Raw genomic sequence first — 20897 nt, 5'->3', positions numbered from 1 at the left:
TGTCCAAACAGAATTCAGTTTCTTTGGACATCAAGAAAATGAGATTCTATAACAGCGTTTGCATTGTATTGCCTTGCCCACCTTCTGAAATTGAAATTGATAAAACTCCTACACCAAAATGAGGTTACTTTGCCCAATCACCCAGCTTCTGAGAAAGAAGTATGTTTTTTCTGTTTCAGAGTTTCCAACCTGCTTCTTGTGAACCACAAGAGGAACATGTTACTTCGAAGTTTTACACAAACCAGAAAATCTCAGGCATCACCCTATTTCTGTAGGGAATGAAGAATAAGTACTTAGGCAGCAAACACTGCCAAAAACTAAAATGCCTATTTTGTGACTTTGTCCCAGGCTAACAGAAAAGCAGGAGGTGGAAATGACAGCTACACAACTAAAGACACCCATGGGACTGAGGTCACATCTTCAACTTGAGCATGTCCAGAAAGAGCTCTGAGCAATTGCTGCTGCTTCCCCAGTATCACTGGTTTTTTTCTATGAGTGGCAGCAGACACAGGCCCAGGAAGATGTCTGTAGCTCAGAACAGATCCCACCAGTGGGATCATTTCAAACTACTTGGAAAAAACCTTTTCATCGTCTAGAGGAAAACACTGGACAGACTGAATGAGGATCAGGGATCCATTTGAACATAACCTACATAAAGTCTTGGTTGCTCTATGGAACAACCTTTGTTTGCTTAGTGTCAATCATCAATTTCTCTATCCTCTGCCAGCGCCTTTTCAACTTCTCATACTGCTTGTTCTCGCACTTCTTCTCCCATGTGACTCAAAGAAGAATGAAGAGGGACAGCACAATTTAAAAAGGGTCCTGCTTTTCAAGCATCAGAACGCTATTTTGTTGAGAAAGGAATGAAAACAGATAATAAGGATATTACAGTGCCTACTGCAAGGCCTTGTGAGATCGCTATGGGGCCATCACAACAGACCATGGTAATTTCTCCTGATAGTTGCACTAAAGAGAACAAAGCTGCTTATATTCAAAGTCAGTGTGTCCCTGTTTGTCTGGCCTTAAATACAATTTCACTTGTAAAGGTGAGTTCAGCATTTTGTAGACTAGATGAACTAATAATTTATCTTGGAGGTGTCAGATCCCACTTTCCATTGTGTCATATGGATTCTTGGATGGAAAACAAAACACAATGATGGCAAACAAATTCCAAAATGCTCTTCTCACATCACTTCTGTGGCATTAAATTTGTTTGCAGGGAAAGGAAGGAAGGAAAAGACAGCAGGGATGGAAAGTATTTTTTAAAAAATATCTTTTTTTAGCATAGATTTTATTATCCTTAAAATAGGGTGATAACTTCAGTTAAAAATACAAATAAAGACTTTCTTTACTAAGAAAATTACTATCCGTATTTCAACACTGACCAACTGCAGAAGAGCTGTGCTTCTGGTATCGGTGGCATTAATACCATCATAAACAAAGGTGTTTTTACCACTGTCATGAAAACCTGACACAAGACTTGAAATCTGTCTGAATTCTTTCTCTTTAACAGCTTAGCACCAAGATTGCTGCTGAGCACAGTAACCCTAGGGAGTGAGACTTTTTCATCGTGTCGGGACAGTTCCTGAAGTTTTTATAGAAGCACAAGAGATAGTTAAACTGTAGGAAGGAGATAAAATTTCATAGATAAGATTAATTTAGAGGCAGGAGCAGCCTGTCTTGTGCCTCAAAACCACCTGGAGAACTGCTGCAGCAGAGGTGAGGATGGGCAACTCCGGCTGAGACAGGCCAAGCCCTTGAGCCACAGGACACGCTGACAGTCAGCACAGTCCCAGCACAAGAGGAAAAACAGGGGAAAACCAAGCAGCACCACACCTTGGGTTTTAAACTGAGAATGATTATTCCATTCTGCTTTTTTATTTTTTAATTGCTTTGAAACCAGATGTTTGGGATTAAGAGACTCACAGTCACTGCACTGTTTGCTGCACATACCTGCTGCTTTTCTGATGGGCTGTGAAAAGGTACAGAAATTGGCACTGGAGCTTTCAGCAGTGTTTTGTGCCTAGAGTATTTATTCTTCATACTTAAGCATCAATGTAAAATGGCAACAAATTGAGACAAAAAACAACACTTCCCTCACTGTAAGAACCGAAGCACAGTAATTTATCTATCACCAAGTAGCCAGGATTTGATTTTAAGCACCATCAAGGAGATCACTGCCTGTGTTATGAGTTTCATAATGCTGCTCGTGTTGCCATTTAGGAAAGCAGTGAGCTGTAGCAAAGTCACAGGAAGCAAAGGACACAGGAGCTCCAGTTTCACGAGTGAAATATTTTATCTGTACTTAAATTAAAAATATCTTTAGGGAAAACAAAATAAAACAAAACAATGCCCACATAACACAACAAAACAAAACAAACAAGTAAACAGGTATATGAATTTCCAGAAGGGTACCATAAGAATATCATTCTACTATTTCCCCTTTCACATATATTTTATTTTGTGAGTTTATGTAGTCTTCAGTCTGAAAAGTCTATAATGATTTTATCTGAAGGTGGAAAATCCTCCCATGTGAAAACTCTCCTGATTTCACCGAAAGGTAAATGTGTTGTCTGTGTGTTATATAGGAAAAGATATTGCTTTGCCATGCATTCATTTTTTATTCTTTTTCAACCTGAGACAGCTTTATGACATAATATATGTCTGCTTTTTGTAGATGTCACTAGAGAACTATAACCACCAAGTCATAACTCCAGAATAAATCTGTACACTGCAAATGGTATTACCCAGAACACTCATCTTAAAAAGTTAAGACAGAGAAGCAAATGTAAATGCCCCTTTTCTTCTGGAAAGAGGTCCTAAATGATTCTTGAGCCTGAACAATGTTTGTAATTATCTTAGATGCAATAATTCTCTCTCTTTTTCCTCAATTAGGTGAAACTAACATACCAAAAATTGCATCCAGTCAGCTTTTCTTTAAAGCATTTAAAACTTTGAGTTCAATTTAAAAAATAATATCCTGAGTTTTAAAATAAAAACCTTGAATTTCATCACGTCTGAGAAAACTTTAATCCTAATATTATACATTGTATATGACACCAGATCAACAGTCCACAAGTATTCAGTCATTAGTTATGTAAAAATCGTTGTCTATTAATATTGTTTTAGTCAGCAGTTTAGCTTAATAACAGAGTTATGATCTCAACAGCCTCTACAGTCAGGCAGGTTCAGTATCAGAGACCATTATAAAACCTGTCTTCTGCTGTAACCAGGCTTTGCATGTAGCCAAACCTGCTTAACAACACATCCCCGATGGCACCTGGGCCATAGGGTGCTTACACAAGATGGTGACTATTCCAAACTGTTCAGAGCCTGTGGTGTTCAAAACCAGGCTTACACATCTGCTCACCCTATTTGCAAAGCCAGGGTGGGCTCCAAGCATGCCTTGTTCTCCAACAGACTGAAACCAGAAGATCCCAACACTCATTATCAAGCAACCCCAAGGTTAGAACACCCATCTAGAAACAGGTAGGATTTGACGTCTCATAATTAATTCAATAGTGCAGTTCAGTATCAAACAGAAAATATCAACACTGATACCAAACCATTAATTGGATCGGGTCCAGTAAGAGAAATCTTGTGCCTGAAAGATGCTCTAAGCACGCCATTCCACAACCCTTTCCTGTTGAACCTTTGATAACAGAATGCTTCTAACAAAGTGGAATATAGTGGTGGCTGAAAAAAATGAAGCTTCCATGCACCAGCAATACCACCATTCACACATGAGCTTGAAAAACTGCACCTCCAAGTCAACTCAGGCAAGAGCAGGCACCTGAACCACTGAAATCTGTTAGAGATTTTATTTAATTATTATTTATTCTATTATTGTTGTTATTATTATTATTGTTACTGTTGTTGTTGTTGTTGTTATTACAGTTATTATTTTGACACAATGAAAAGAATAACCCTGCTTAGATACTAATACACTGGGAGAGCTCATGGCTGAGGATAGCAAATGAAATTTGGTGCTTAAATCAACAGCCCAATGCTTGAGTTGCAGACTGCTCCTCCTACCCCTCTTCAAGCTGGCTTACACTGCCTTCCCTCATGACTTCTGGCTTTGGGGGATCCCACCACAATAACCCAGCCAGTGCACAAGAAATAGCACTTGATCAATCCTTCAGTCTTTAGTTTCTCTTTACAGCTGTACTCCCTAAATGCTTTCAGTGTACCACTAACTTCAATCTCTGCTTTTATCTCTCAGCTTTTAGATCTGCTCATTCCTTCCAAAGGCCCGGGACTGCCCTCGGTGCTTACAAATCACTCCACGAATTTCAGTTACACGCTTCAAATTTAACACCAACTGAAGACAACAGCTTGTTAGCTCTTAGTTAGTTAGATTTCTTTGGAAAAAAACAACTGCTGTGTGCTGAGGTTACTCCCATGGACACTGTCCACTTCTTCAGTGCAGCATTTTTACCTATGAGATGGCACAGAAATTTGCTCAGGTCAAAAGTCTATCGTCCAAGTTGGAAATGTAGAGTGGCTCGTGCTAAATTAAAACTCACCCATTTGTGGATAGTTTGCTTGTAATTAAAATTATCATTATGAAACCCCTCACACAGGACAGCTTTTGCAGGATTGCATTCAAGAAGTGTATTTTATTGACTTCAAACTCTGAAATGAAGACACACAGATTGACATTGACATAAAATTCATCACAAAAAATGGTATTACATTTCAGCTTTAGGATGGGGATAGAACTAATAAAGACATCTGCTTTTATTAGCTCACCCTTTTTGCTTGGATTTCTGTTCCTTTGAATAAACTGTTTCTACAAATCAATGACTTAAAATATTAACATTAATATTTGCTCTTAGATAGCAAACTGGATGAAACCAACTTTCTTCACTATTAATGTGCCAAGATACATGAAGATCAGCTAAAAATTAGGATATTTTCTTCCAAAAAAAACCTCCAAACAAGCAAAAACAAACCCCAAAACAAACCCAAAAGCAAACCTCAAAACAAACAAATAAAACCCAAAACACTAAATTATGTTTTCTCCTTCTTGGTAAGTTTGTGTTTCTGCATAGTGTTTCTAGAAAATAACACAAAGGCTTAGACTCTCCAACTGAAAGTATTACATGGCTCAATGGATCCAAGAACTCCAGATTTGTTCATGTGAAGATGCTGGGCCTCTATAAAATCCTATAACTTCCTTATAATATACCTCCCAGAATAAAGTGGATTCTTTGAAGATGCATTGTTCAGAAATTAATCTGCTAACTAAGGACGTCACAGAAACCAAAAGTCAGGTTAATTCAATGTAATTTATTGAGGCATCAGGCCAAATTTGCTATTTATCTCTCACAATAGGGGATCTCTGCCTTTACACATTCAACTTTGCCCTGATACTTGTGTCATTCAAAACCAGAAAAACAGGCTGAGATCCCTGTTCATTCTATGAAATAAAATCGGTCTTTTTACTTGTCTCTTGAGGAACCCACAACTCTTTATCTTCTGTGCTTGCTGGCACATGTCCTACCCTGTGGTTGAAAGTGGGGTTTGGGTTTTTGTTTAATTGGATACATCACTGGTGCTAAACAGAAGAGGACTTTGATTTCTGACTAGGACCTGCTGATGCTGCTGCAGTATAGCTAATAAACTAATAACAACTTCTATGAATGTCAAAATGTCCACTGCTTCCAAATAATGACTACACAAACAGAAGGGTTAAATCATTACTATCTATATCATATGCCTGCTTCCTACTAAAATCATATTTTAAGAAATAGGGAAGATGCAGATTTGGTTCAATGTCTCCTCCATTAAACAATGGATCTTCAGAGATGTAACATCATCACTCTGTTAGCTGCATATGCTGTAGCTTTGAAAATTAATTTTCTGGCACCTGCTTAAAAAGAAAATAAGCCATGAAATTAAGTAAGTTATTTGTATTTTATATGCAGGTGGAACATGTCTTATGAATTAATATATGAATTTTACAGCTTGCACAGATTATGAAGGAAGTTAGAAATACTGTGCAGTAAACCTTACTTTTAAGGCTGTTTCTCTGTGAATTTTGGAGAATAAGAACTGTATTTGCAACAGGCTGTCAATATTTGTCACTGCCCCTTCATTTTACTTCTCTCTCAAAGTGTGGCTGTTTAGCTCATTTGATACCAAAGGATGCTATGAGCAGTTTTCTTCTATTACACTGTTTTAAAGCCTTTTGGTATAAGTCTTCATAAAACCTCACATATGTGCATTATAAAATTACAGAGAATAAGTTCCATATGAAAAATTCATCGTGTTTCTTCTTTCTGTTTTTAGCCGAGACTCAAACACGAAGAACGAGAGCGACAGACATTGGTTTAATTCTTCATTGTGGAAGGAAAAAAATAATCAACTTGTTGCTTTTGTTTGAGAAGGAATGTTTTACATACTCCCTCTTTGCAGTCTCTCCCTTGCAAAACCAAAAAAGGATTTTAGATGAACAAAAAGCAACCACAATTATATGGAGTGTGTCATTGATAAATTCCAGGGGAATGTAACAAGCTAGGTAGGCACATACCATTAGATCTAGCTGTTCAAAACGTTAAAATTCTAGCCAAGATTATGCTAGAATATTTGGCCACATCAGCCCTCAGGACTGCACTTAAACTTTTAAAACATTTGATCAGACTCTAGATTTAGACTCTAGGAAGCACCTCTTTCAAGAGGGCATTTTACACAGGACGCTGTCTCTAAGCATGTGCTTAAGTCCCTTAAAGTCACTAAGTACAGACTGACTGAGATCAGACACAAATCTTGCAGCCTTAGTTTTGTGTAATTTTCAGCTAATCTGAAGTATTTTCTTTCCAGTCCTGAGTTATGCTGATGCAAAATGAGATCAGACTCAAGGCTGCAGTATCTCCAGGATTTTTGGAAGGGGACATACCAGGAAAATCAGTAACTTCTCCCCAACCCATCCCCTTGGAAAAAAAGAAGAAAAACCAACAAAAACTCAGTACACCACTGGAGTGTGCTCAGATGTTACAGAACCTTTTAGCCTCTCTTCTTCTGCATGACATATGGCAACTGCAAGTCTACTGATTGACTGACCAACTAGATTTGAAACCGTTTAATTATGGATATTTGTTTTGCTTTAAAACTGACCATATTAAAATAAAAAGCTCACATTACTCTTATTTCTGTTTATAAAAACACAAGATGAAAATATGCGAGGATGTAGAAACACGATCCACATTACTGAAAGCTGAGTAATATACACAGTGTGAAATTCATGCAGTGCCACAGGTACTCATGAGTTACAGGTGTCCGTGTCCATATCAGTTATAGAGCATAAATTGTCTTTAGCCATATATATATATCCAGAACCCTATAAGATTCATCCTGAAAGGTTGCAAATAAATACCTCTACTGCACTGTGCTTAGTCTGAGCAATGAAGCTAATTGTTAGGTAAACTGTCAGGTACCAGCAGAGCTCTGAACAGTCATCACATTTTCCAGTTATGTTGCAGGGCAGTGCAATGATTTAGTTAAGTCCATCATAACACTACCATAAGCCTAAATACCACACCCATCACTCTGATAGTCAAATCGAGTCAATGATTTAACACAGATGGGAATCCAGGTTCTTCTTGGCTTACTGTTATCTGTTCTGCCCATTAGTCTATATGACTTCCATAAATTATTTTGCAGTTCCTGTTAAAAGAAAATAATTCCACATGATGCTAAATGCTGCCTCCCAGCTGTAATGCAAACTGGAATTTTGGACCACAGCACTGCTCCCTGACTCATCCTGGATCCCCTCCATGTGACGCTGGATCCATCTAAGCTGGAGAGAGTGAAATAGAAGGGCTTTTTTTTTTTCCTTGGCTCTTCTTTTTTTTAAATCACTCACTCTCAGATAACATGTGGATGTTCACGCAGCATGTCTCTAAGATGTGAAAAATAACAATACCAGAGAGGGGCCTTTCTGAATACACAAGGATAGAAAGGAAATTATAAAAGAACTAAAGATTTCTACAGGCATAATTTAAGCACTGACTCATTGCCGTTGGTAAGTTTAAAAAATACATAAAACCCAGACATAAATGTTGGGACGAGGGGGAGAATGTGTTAAGAAGCATGACAGAGGTGCAGTAGTATAAAAAAAAAAAAGAAAAAGATAAAAATAGCACACCCATGAAGCAAAAATTTTCTTCACACATAGTTTAAATGCAGCCACCACACTTCATGTCTCATGGGCATGGCTTTGCTATGAGCTCCTCTGTTGCTTGTTTGCAGTTGGAGAAACTCCAGAAAGCAAGGAAAACAAACACATCACAGAGTCACTGCATGTATTTGATCTCACGACACTCAGAATGCACCTTAAGCATTTTCCATGGATTAAATAGAAAAGGGACCAAATATAGCTCTGACTCTCCCACAGGCTGCCTTGCCAGCAGAGCGTGGTGGGAAAGCCTGCTAAATCAGTATGGAAGGATTCCCTCATGTAGGAAACCTCAAAGAGTACAGAGGTGGCTTAGTGGCCAATTCCAGCACCAGGGGTTTTAGCCAAAGAAATGCCAGCATTTGTTGGGAATTGAGCTGGTTCCCAGCGAATTAATCAGCTTCTCCAGAGCCACAGGTAATCAGTAAGTGTACACTGCAGTGGCACACAGTTAAGAGACACCTGAGATTACAACTTCTGTATTTTTTAACAGCAAAAATAAGAACGAGATACAGTGTAAAACAGGGATTCAAAAAGAATCCAGAAATACATTGTTTTGACCACCTTAAGCTGACAGCATGGTCACAGATTGACTCTGAGTGATTATGATCTTAAAGATTTTGACTGTGTAGGACATTTGCAACTCTGCTTGTTCTGCAAGAGATGCTGAGCAGATCTCTTCCGCTAGGATCAAAATAGGGACAGGTGTTTTGGGGAGTGCTTCATTCTTGGCTTCACTTTTTAATATATTGGTGTTTACCATGCTGATTTGCTTTATTATCATTGCTTAATATTTGAATAATAATGATGAAGTATCTTCAAACATTTTAAAGGACTCTTCCCAATGAATAACTATTTCCACTTAACATTCTAGCTTAATTAAAACTTTTTTTTTCCTAAGGTCTTGCTTCATTTAATTCAATTGCCAAATACCAATAGAATATTAGTATAATTTGCATAATTAACATAGTGGTATAAACAATGAAAATTTGGCCTCTCAGAAAACAAAAAACAACAACAAAAAAACCAATGCAAGCCATTGCTCAGGGCTATTACAGCATTTTGGAAAGTCAGCTGATGGCACAACCTGCAGGTGGAGAGAGGCATGCAAGAGGCTGGTGTGTAACTGTGGGTCCAAAAGAGATATATCACTCTTCAAGGGAATCTGACAGCAGCTTCCCACCAACAACAATATCCTGACAACAGGGAATCCCACCAAGCCAAATCTGAGGACACAAATTCAACTCAAAATTATGTCTTGATGAGACTTAGTTACCTTACTCATCACTACCAGCAAGCATTTCTCCCTTCCTGGGATTATTGTCCCAAAAGCATCTTGCACCAGTAGTTCTAATTTCAATCATTCTTATATTTTGAGACACAGAAGAGGATACTGGTGAAGCTACTATTTCCATTTCTGGTTAGAGTGCTCCATGGGCAGAGCTCACACACTGGATGTGGGACACTGTAGCATAATATGCTTCTGCCTGGTTTGAAACTCATCTGCCTGTGCTTCAGTAATGCACCTAATGAGGAGTCTGCTCTCTTTCCCATTCCCTGAGAATCTGTGTTGGATTGATCCAGTGGTAAGAAGAGGGGAATTCCATTCCTGGATCTTAGGCTAGTCTGGATGTCAAAGCCAAAATAAAGTTCAACTTAAAGTGAAGCCAAGCTACTCAGCCTGATTAAGAATAAAATGCTTCTAATTATGAAGCATCTCAGAGCAGGACTTGTCTTAAAAGATTTAAGCAAAAGAGGTGTGACACCTACAGATTTTTGGTAGCTCTGATTGACAGCAGGATTATAATTATGGATTTAAAAACCCAAATTCCTCTTTAGAAAGCTATTTAGACACTCAGCTTTCACAGATTTAGTAAAGACCTTGTCCCTTACATACCTTGCAGGAGATAAGTAATGTTTTTGTGGATCAGGCCCATAGTGAGTAAACAAACAAATTAAAAGGCAAAGATGAAAATCCCAAATACACTTCAACAAACAGTATTAAAATATTGTGCCATACAGTACATCACCTCCTTATGGTTACGGAAATCAAGTTTCTGTACCTGTTCCCTGAGATCTGAAAGTACATAGCAAAGAAGAAGTGGTGAAATGTTACAATTCTTGACAAAGTTCTTGCCTGCATCTTCCTGGCCCCTGTCAGAGGCACAGATGCAGTGTTTAGCTGCTGCATTCTCAGCAATGTGCTTGCTGCTTATGGTCAGACTGCCCCATTGATCCCTATTGTTCTTGGACAAATTTTCCCAGTCAGAATTAAAGTGAAGCTCTTCTGTGGAAACATAGGTGGCTGCTTTGTGCTTCTTCAGTACAGTCACCAGTTGCCTAACATGCTCAAGAATGTTTCCCTTCTAAAAACAACTTTCATTTTGTAATAGTCACTGCAAAACAAGGAACTTTACCACCCTCTGTGTTATACTGCACAAAGTAGAGGTTGTCAGTGTGAGAAGACAAATAATCTCATTTCAGTGAGCACCTCAAGCCAACCAGGTGCTCTGCAACTCCTAGTGATGGACACGTTCGGCAAAGTCGCTCCAGACAACGCTGGAGGACCATGTGGAAAGGAGAGAATTTTGCCACCGCTCCAGAATGCAACAGTTGCTGATGAGCATGGACTGATCGTGCCCATGCTGCCCTTCCCAGCGCACGGAGACACTTGTGTGAAGCAGAAGCAGTAACAGGGTGCCGGGGCTGAGAGAACGAACTCCCTCTCCCTCTGCCCTCACCGCTCCCACCACATCCCAAACCTTTAACCCCCGCTCCCCAAAACTGCCGCCTCCTCGCCCCTCACTCTCCAAACCCACCTCTGCTGAGTTTCCAGGGTAATGCCGAGAGATTTTCCCAACCACCCCACCTCACCGCGGCTTCCCACCTCCTCAGTGACAGCAAGGCAGGTGGCCCGGAGACCGCTGCCGGGTGCCGGGTGCCTGTCCCAGCTCCGCTCCAGCCCCGGCTGCTATCGGGGCAGAGGCGAACGGAGGGTCCGGTTCAAGTAGGGGGGACCCTATGCACTTTTCCACACCCCTTCCCCCCTCCCTCCCCTCCCCCCCCCCCCCCCCACCCTTCCCTCCACCCTTTCTCCGCGGCGGCGGAAAAGTACTCGAAGGAGCGGCGCGAAGTGCGGGGTGCCCCGCGGGGTTGTCTGGTACCTGCCGGGCAGCCGGAGCGGAGGCGAGGTGTGGGGTGAGGCCGGTGAGGAGCCGGGGCCGGTGACCGGGTTTTTGGAGGCGTTGCGAAGGAGGCGGGCTCCTCCCCGACAGCAGCAGCAGCAGCAGCGGCGGCGGAGGGTCTCGCTCCTTCTGCGCCGAGTGTCAGACTTTCCCCTGGCTTCCCTTCCTCCATCCCAGCCACCCCTTTCCACTCCCTCGCACGCACATGCACACCCCTCCAGCAAATAGGCTGCTTCGTGCGTGTCTGTGTGTGTGTGTGTGTGTGTGTGTGTGTGTGTGTGTGTGTGTGCCTGTGTGTCAGGCAGTTCAGCCACACACCCACTGCCGCTGCTGCCGCCGCAGGTCACAGACCCGGCCACCAGGAAACGCGAACTCCCTGAAAAGTAGCGGAGGGCACAGACACAGGAGCACACACAGAGAGAGTGGCAGCAATCTGCCCACCCTGCTGAGACCGGGCACCCAGGGACCCTGTGATAATGTATGCCCCCTCCCTCGCCCCCGGACCACAGATCTCTGCCTCTTTGCTGGATCACACACCTGTGAGCTGGCACATCCCGATCTAATACTGCTATCACCTGTGCTGGTCCAGATATTAATGTTCAGTGCAACCTCAGGTCCACTCAACTACAGGTCACTGGACTTGTAGACAAGCAGACACACACGCAAAAAAAAGGCAGCTTGCCACAGTTGCTGATAAGGAGAAAGCAGCTGGGTAGTGGCTCAGCACTAGGGGTTGGTGCACTTTTTAAAGTGTAGCCCGCGTCCAAAATTGTAGCTGCCAGGGTTGCATCTGCCTTTGCATTTATTTGTTTAGCCCGTGGAATGTGAAGGCTCTCCAGCCTTCACATGCTGCAGACCACTTCCTAAGAGAGAATTTCTCTCCTGGACCGACCCACTCCCACACCAAACCCTTCTCTCCAACTTACTTCCTTCTGTGGCTGCCCAAGGAAGAGTCTTTCTGCCCACAGGCTGAGAGCCATTGTACACATGGCAAAGATAAAATCAGACACTTCCAGACAAGACACACTGGAGTTTTCAAAAACTGTTTCTGTTAGTGAGGAGCTCAGACTGGAAGCCTTTAGCGAGCAACTTGTTTGCAGAACAGGCCCTGACTGTTATTACCATGAAATAACAGCAGAACCAAAGAAGTCCAGAGGAACATTATTAGAGTTTCCACCATGTTACCCACATGAGCAGAATTTTATGCTCACCCTTCACACAGAGGTCAGTTTGGTGGTCTGGGTATCCAGGACAGGATCTAAATATGCGTGGGTTTTTCAGTTCCCCAAGAGTCAGCTTTACACTTTTAATCAAGGTTCTTTAAACAGTTTGTTACTACAGCACCAACCTGATGTTGTTTTTATAGGCTTTGCACACACAGATACACAAACTCTGCTTGTCTACATGTATCTTATATTCCCACAAAATAAACAGAGGAATTTGAAGACAGGTTGTTTCACAGTAGTCATTGACTCCTGCTGTTTTAAGGCCTTCAAAAGGGGATTTTATACCTGATTTTCCACATTCATTTCATGTGATAAAACTTTACTTTCTTTTTTCATTTCAAACTTTCCATTACTTTGATTCCTGGATGGCAATGTTTAATAAAAATATTACTGTGACTGGTGTGATGTAGATAAGAGTCCAGTTTGTGTTTTAAATTCCTGTTCAGTGGTTCTTGCACTTTACCTTGTTCCCAGACATTCACAGAACATCATGCACACTCTGCTTGTGATACACTTTCTGCACCAGAAGTTGCTCAAGAAAGCTGAAAGCAGGAGTAGGCTGATGAAAGAAAAATCCCTGTTGTATTTTTAAGCATTCATTAGAAATGCAGAATTGGGCTTTGATGTATTCTGAAAACATGAATCCTGGCAAAAAAAAAAAAAAAAAAAAAAAAAAAAAAAAAAAAAAAAAAAAAGCTGAAAAGTATTGCCTGATTCATGTATTAGGGACTTGTCAGAAAAAGAAATCAGTAAGAATGTCCCTTTTTCTCATTTGTAGAAACATTGCAGTCTCTGTGAAATGCAAAAGAATAGTGTTTTTATATTATTTTATTTTAGTAGCTAACTTTTCTTCTTTGATGTCACGAGTACGCAAATGTTTTGGTAGAAGATTCGTCTTTCAATTACTATAACAATGAATTTGTGAAATAACCACGCACTTCATTTACCGAAGTGGAAGAAATCAAGAAAAAAGATGCCCTCTTGTGGCTGTTTGCTGAAGGAAAACTGAGAAAGTCCGTCAAATTTCTGAGCAAGCAGCGCGGGTTGAACAGGCCTTTTTGTTCCTTCTTAGGCTGTTAAACCGGGTTACACAAGTTCAGACCATGGACACATCTGGGGAGACATTCACCATCTGTATAGTATCATTTTAAATGATCATTTGGTGCATTCCTTAGCATTGAATTTAAAGCCACTGTTCAGATAATGCTTGACTAGGTAAGTACAGCTTCATCAGCAGAAATTAGAAAGAATTTTACCTTCCTCAGTGCCTGCATTACTGCAACCTCTCTGAGTGAACTTTTTGGTAAGGCCTGCATTTGCCCCTTACAGGATGTTCAAAATGCCCCCAAATATATGGGAATTTCTGCCAAACTTAGAGAAATAGTCTAAAGTTTTAAAGGAAGAGAGGGGTTCCTTCTGACATTTTGCAGATGAGACGACTATAATGATGGCAATGATGATGATTGTTTCTCCTTCAGAAAGGACACTGACTATTGGGTGAAAGATTAGCACCCTGGGCAACTGTTCAAACTTCCTATAAGTTTGAGTGGCTCATAAAAGAAACAGAAGTTGAACATCAGATATCTGGATTTTTCTTTTCTAATCAAACAATAATAAAAGCATGATTTAATTGACCAAATGACTTTAGCAAGTAATTAAAATTCGGAAAAAAAGGTAAGCAGTTTCTTTTATTTTCTGTTCCCTTCTTTTCTGCTTGATCCTAAGTCTGAACACTGTCCAGATTCTATAATACCAAACTGGCACATTTCAGAGAAAACTATTTTCATTAGAGATAAACTGTCAAAGCAGTTAAATGGTGTCTTAGTAAAATCTTCAGGAGAAACATGAGACAGCAGCATGCTGCCACATTATAGGTATTTATCTTTATGCTGAGCACTATTGTTTCATCTCTAAGTAGAGACAGAAATGCCTGGAGCTCTGAACAATGCAGTGATCTTGCTTAAATCTCTTAAAGAGACTGATTTCCAAGTGCAAGGCTAAATTGTGCCTAGTCAGTCTCTTCCAGTTGAACAGCTCTGTATTTGGGGTCTTTGAGGCCTTTCATAAGAAGATCATAGAACTCATGGCCAGCTTTGAAAATTTTCAAAGGAACCTCCCTCTTGCTAATGATGAGACAGAGAAATTTGGTGTTGGCTTACAAACTGGAGTGTTTTGAAGTCTGGCAGTGCTTATTCTCATCCACCCAACCCTGCCCTCAGCAGCAGATATGAGTGTTAGATATGGAACAACTTTTGTACCTGGCATGTTAAATAAAGTTTTTCCATCCACTGGATTGTGGATTGTGAACTGGACCAGTGAAGGAGGTTCTGCATGTGTAGTTGTGCTCCTTCTCCCCAGGTGGGGAAGCCTTTGGAAGGATGAGGTGGGAAGGAATCAGCTGAGGCCAGAAACCATCTCATCCAGTCAACCTCAAGTGCTTGTGTTTGTGACTTGGCCACCAAATCTGCTTCCTTGGGCAAGACTGGGTCACTGAGCAGCTACTGCTACTGTCCAAGCATGTTGGTGCCTGGGCCCCACACCTGCAATACAGTCAAATTCAGACTCCAACACTGTCCAGGTAATCCTATCAATATTCTCTGAAGACAGCAGGTATATTTCCACCAACATTAAGGGGCCTGCACTGACTGATGTTGGACTATATATATAATTTTATATATGCATGTGTATATATGTGTATGTCACAGAGTAACTAAAAGTAAGGAGGATGAGTAAGACAGAATAGCACTAGTGAGGTGCTGAATTGCCTTCCTTCCATCAGCAAGTAAAGGCTAATTTGCTGTGCTCTTTCTCCAACAGATCTTTGCCTTGTCTGAAGGGAAATCTCCTGAGTTTACTCATTGCCCAGTTCTGATTCTGCTGGGCTGGCCTTCTGGGGTCTCCAGAACAAGACGAGGGACTCTGCTCACCCCCTCTTCGTTCAATTTGAGGAATCTGGTTTACTACAGTGTTGGTAATCACAATGCAGCACCTGTAGAATAGTGCACTCTGATTTCATACCTACTCCCACCCCAAGCCAGGGCTGTCTTAAAGCCAGGGTTGGGACTTGCTCCTTTCTTTTATCTCTAATATAGCTTGGAGAGAACCTTGATGTTGCATTTGTAATCTGATTTATTCACAGCAGTATTTCTTCTTAAGCAGGTTTTTGCTTTGTGTTTGGGGTTTTTTTGTCTTCTTGTTTTCTTTTTTGCCTTCAGGATAAGTATGCACAGATCATCATCTGTATTGCATCTGTATTCCCACCCTGTATGTTGCACTTGAGGAGCACAAAGTTGGAAATATTGCCAGCCCTTAATGACAAGAATTTCTGTAAGTCCTTTAATTTATTTTTTTATTTTTTTCCTGACTATTCCAAGCCCTACCTGATCTAAAGCACTGAGAACAAGAAGTAGTGGGAGGAGAAAGAGGAAGTCAAGACTCCTTCAGCCTACCAGTTAGCAAAGCTCAGCATTCACTCTAGATTGCATCAAGAGAAATCCTGTCAGAGGTTAAAGTGCACAAAGACAGGCATTTGTAGCCCCTCTGGCTCCCAAATAAGAGCAGATTTCCCTTCACTGATTGCTGTAAGGTGCAAGATATAAATTGTCTCCACTGAGTTGATGTAAAAAAATATAAAAAGAAAAAGGAAACTTCTATTGAAAGTGAGAGAAGTCTAAGATACTAGTTAGAGGAGGAAAATCTTCCTTAAAAGTGCTAGGTAGAAGTAGAATATCCATCTTTGTCTTGCTGCCAAATTCCTAGCTAATTATCAAAACCTAGTCATAAGGGATGATACTAAACGTGTTCAAACTCCATCAGAGTTCACAATATTTAACTTTTTTCAGCATTTCACAGGATTAGGTACAAATTAAGCAATGCAACATCCCAGGTACTTTCTTGCTGCTATTTAGTCCCTATCCTCTCAAGACTTCAAGTCTCCCATGAAACGTCTACAATATCCAACTGATTTTGGTTCAAGCTTTGGTGTGCAGTCCCTGTGGGATCTGGCCCCTGGTGAGATCTGTGGGATCTGGTGAGAGGAATAAAAAAATTGTCTACAGGTCATGGTTGGGATATAAATTCAGCCTTTACAAAATAAATAGTGTGGAAGGAAAAAATTTGTTTTATCTCCATGGAGGACATGTATGCCCTGGATAGGAAAGGAGAGCAAGACCTGGAAACCTACATTTCTATGTATTTTATGAGTCAGACAAGATATTAGTTTACATGAAAAATTAACTGAAACTCATTTTTCTACTTTGGAAAAATTATGCTTTTGTATACTTCTAGGGAATGGCATTTCTACCTTGTATTTCTACTCCCAGATGAACCATCATCTGAACTAATTGCTTTAAGGGATTATCCTGCTCTCAGTGAATGGCATCAACTGCAATATTGATTTATTGGCTTCAGCACCAGGCAGGGGAGAATAAAAATAAAATCAACTCTGAGCTATGCCCAAAAAACTCCAGTTCGCCTCAGCAGTGGCTGTAACAATAATAAAAAACACTCTTATTTTAATAAAACATGAGTTCTATTACAAGAAATGGTTCCATGTATTTTCTTATCTCAGAGGACAGAGTATCTAGTTCTGTTTATCCTTAGCATGAACAAATCTTTATAAATGCCCGAAAGTTACTTTTTTCTGGTTTAAAAATGTACTTGTGGTTAACAGAAGACAAACATCCAAGAAATGGTTCTATAGAAAGAAGTGTTCTTTCATGCCCTAAAAGATAGCTTTGTCCAAAACACACCCTATTTATTATTTATTCTTTGATATTTTTGTTTCCTACCCAATTTAGGGCAAGCCTTAGCTCTAGGTGATCACTTTGCAATGAAAATAGTGTTAAATGGAACCACATGCCTTAATGATTTGCAGCATACATTATGTGGGCTCATGTTCACTGTCCTCAGAAAATAGCTATTTTGATTGTATTAAAAGATTGTCTCTCCTAAACTGTAAACATTATTTTTGTTCTAGCTTCATCAGTAAGAACAGGTTGTTTTTAGTAGCTTAAGACAATATGCTACTGGTCAAGTCAGTAAAAAATTTGTCTGGAAGATGTAAGGCCTCAGCCTTGTTAGAAGACTGAAAAGAGCAACATGGTATGGTGGGTTTGTTTACACACAGCCTCTGTTCTGTGTTCATATTATTTTAAAATCCTTTCATGAAATACCTGTGCAACAGGTTTGAAGTAAATGGAGTCTTAACTTGAAGATCACCTCATCATTTCTAATACAGATAGGCATATATTCATGGAAGTTGTGGATTTTGGGAGCTCTGGAGGAAAACCTTAAGGGTTTAAGTCTGGGTTTTTCTGTTCAAGAAACCTAGCCTAGACAGAAGAGATTAGTGAGGCATCTAAATCCCAGTGAGTGGAAGACAAATCCCAAAAGTTTAGCAAAATCCCTGCAGCACACCATCATATTTTGAGTATCTTCACAATCCAAAGTGAGATAGAGTTTGATTTAGAAGTGTATTTCCTGGGGAGCTGGTGAGAGAACACCAGTACCACTTTCTTGTATTTTTTTTTTTCACAACTCAATGGCACTTTTTATAGGAGCATAACTCTTGCCCACACAGTCAGGTGTAGATTTATAGCAGACAAACTAATTTCTCTTGGACCTGTAAGCACCTCTCCCCATTACTGTGGTTCTGGTCCATATGATCCTTGTGTACTACTTCCATTTACATCATAATTGCATCCAGGTTTGATTGTACTATAGCATCTCTATTGTCTTTAGACTATCCCCTTGGTAGGCAAAGGAGGCACCAGTCATTACTAAGATATGCTTCACACTGAATAAAGTGATGAATATTGCACTTACTGTTTCTCTCCACAAGTAGCTCGATTGACCAGTGTACCAATCCCAGGCTTTGCTCATCAAAAATGTATGCACTCAAATTTGAAAATAAACTTATTTCCTAAAGATTAGGTTTCGAATCTTAGAGGCCCCTTATGGAGTGAACAGGGGCTGATGCCAGTCTTCCTCTGTAAGGACACATTCCATCATTTAAAAGAAAAAAAAAAAAAAAAGATATTTCGGACAAGTACCACAACTTCTTCCTTATTGCTCTCTGTATCTCTCCTTTGCAGAGGGAGCTTACATGTCTACTTCTAAATGTCTAATGTTGAGTGAAACCCACCCTGAAGTAGTACAGCTGAAGCCAACGTAATTACATATAAAGTGTTTTCAGGATCAAGTCCAGAGGTTATTGAGGACTCTGTTATGAAAGGTGCTATTCATCTCAGCATTATAACCTGGAAACAGTGTCACCACATCTTGTTGTCTCTTATGGAACAAAATAACCTTCAGAGTCTAACAGAAAGATATTTTATTCCAACTAAACAAACAGATTTTTAATTAATTTTGTTTATTTCTTTTTTTCAGTATAAATCAGTTATTCAGTTTTATACTAGATTTAATTCAGTTTACATCAGAAACATTTCTCAATGTGGCTGTGCCTGGCTGCCATTCAGTCTTCAGGGCCACGGCTTAAAAAATTCAAAAAACAGAAAAAAAGAAAAACAAACTAATAAGTTTAGCATCATTGAAACCATGTGCATCTATATAAAATGCTTATATATTCAGTGGCTCTATCAGCTGAGAAGACTGTAACTTGAACTCAAATGTGAAGGGCTACAGTGCATTCAAGAGTCAGCATTTGATGTTGTGGTTTGTGTTGATACCTTCTGTCCTAGCAAACCACAAATATGAAGTGAAATGTGGTGTATAGATCTGTTTGGTTAGCTAGCTCTAACATTTTCTCTTTCAAGCTTTCTTCTTTTAGTAGATGAGGGCTTTTGTCAGTGATTGCAATGAGAGGAGAACCTGAAGCTTTAGAAAAGCAGCTTCAGTGCTGCTTTTGAAAGCAGCCTTGCAAACCAAGTGCATTTGTATGTGGAAAGCTGCTGTATGTGTGTATGTATGTATGCTCAGTCACAGCCTTGGGTGCTTCCAGTTCACAAAAAAACATAAGAAAAAGTAACAAAAAAGGAAAACAATGCTTTAGATTAAAAAGCAAGACTGTAGTTTTTACAAATCAGGTACTTTTCAACAGCTTTGTTCAGAATAGAAAAAAAATCAGTTTAATTTTTCATAGTTAAATATTGACTAGATTGGAGAGAGGAAAAAAAATAGGAAATTAAGCTTGACTACTACCTTCTCTGGCTGATACTAATTTACAAATTTCAATAATTTATTAATAATTGTTTATTATTGCAGTCTAAGCTCCTTAATAGCTACACATTAGTGTCAGTCAGATAAGAAGACTTAGTTTCTAAAGAGAAAGAATTTAAGGCCAAACCTATGATTTGATCACTTATCTTTGACCAGACTCAGGAATTTAAGTGGATAATCTCTGAGCTCATCCTTCAACCTCAATCTGAGCTAGAACAGATACATAAGGAAAAAATGCCAGTCCTGAACTAAGTAACTGGAAGGAAGAGAAATCCCTGTAGAAATAGTCAATGGCTAATAAATATGATCATTAGCAACATGACTGATTTTTAAAGTAGTGTTAGAGCAAACTGCAGTGCAGCAGAATGTTTCATCATCCTGATTTTTGGAAGGCAAAGGTATAACAACGTATTATTTTGGCATGTTAAGGTTTCTGAATACGCAAGGCCCTGTAGACCATTTACCGGAGATGAACATATCCTCAGCAAAACCAAGAAATAGAGCAGATCCAGATGTATGTTGAGGAAGTCCAGATTATATCCAAGCAATACTAAAAAACATGGTAACTTCTGAGTTTACCTGGGAGTATTTACATCTATCCTATATTTTAATTTTAAAAGGAATCAAATAATCACACTCTCCTGCTTGTGAAGATCTTCGTTGAGAAAGATGGAAAAAACATTATTAAAAATCTGGTTCTCAATAAAAAATAATAGAAGACAAACAAAAAAGAATGAGGGAAACACATAAAAGATTGCTTGCAATAGAAGCATCTGTGAGGTCAGAAAGGGCTCAAATATATATCCAAGCTGTAACTTATGTGACTGAAGGACAGAGACTGATCCAACTTCTTACATTCTTCCAGGATATATATTGTAACAGTGAGGACTACTGCCAGAATCACGCTGTGTTAGAGCAACCCTTTTCTAGAGGAGATGAAAACAAAAAAAAGGAGGAACATTTTCATTAAATAAAGCATTTTTAAAATTCTGGTGAAAGTACACTTTTGTTTCTTCACTTCCTATTATTCAGTTTGTTACCTCTTTTATTCCAGTCCTCTCTTTGGGATACTCCTTGATCATGCAGAAAGCTCAACCATGCAAGTGTGAGTCAAAAGTAAGGCAT

At 39.7% G+C, this 20897-nt stretch overlaps 1 protein-coding gene across 4 annotated transcripts in view; it reads right to left on the bottom strand.

Annotated features, from left to right (window-relative positions):
* SEMA3D (semaphorin 3D) overlaps window positions 1-11653 on the bottom strand; it is a 138528-nt gene extending 126875 nt beyond the window's left edge. Inside the window, exons 1-2 of one of the 4 annotated variants that reach the window (XM_030459138.1) lie at window positions 11347-11506; window positions 10246-10259 (exon numbers count right to left, since the gene is read on the bottom strand). The gene's annotated coding sequence lies outside the window, so the exon portion shown is untranslated. Of the gene's footprint in view, window positions 1-10245; window positions 10260-11069; window positions 11158-11346 lie in introns of those variants that run through there. The other 3 variants (XM_030459146.1, XM_030459131.1, XM_030459153.1) reach the window with 3 other exon arrangements.
* Between the last annotated feature and the right edge of the window lie 9244 nt (window positions 11654-20897).

The sequence above is a fragment of the Calypte anna genome, chromosome 1 (genome assembly GCF_003957555.1).
Source record: "Calypte anna isolate BGI_N300 chromosome 1, bCalAnn1_v1.p, whole genome shotgun sequence".
In the NCBI taxonomy this organism is placed as follows: Eukaryota; Metazoa; Chordata; class Aves; order Apodiformes; family Trochilidae; genus Calypte; species Calypte anna.
The sequence above is the reverse complement of the archived record's forward strand: the minus strand, read 5'-3'. Positions and strand labels throughout refer to the sequence as shown.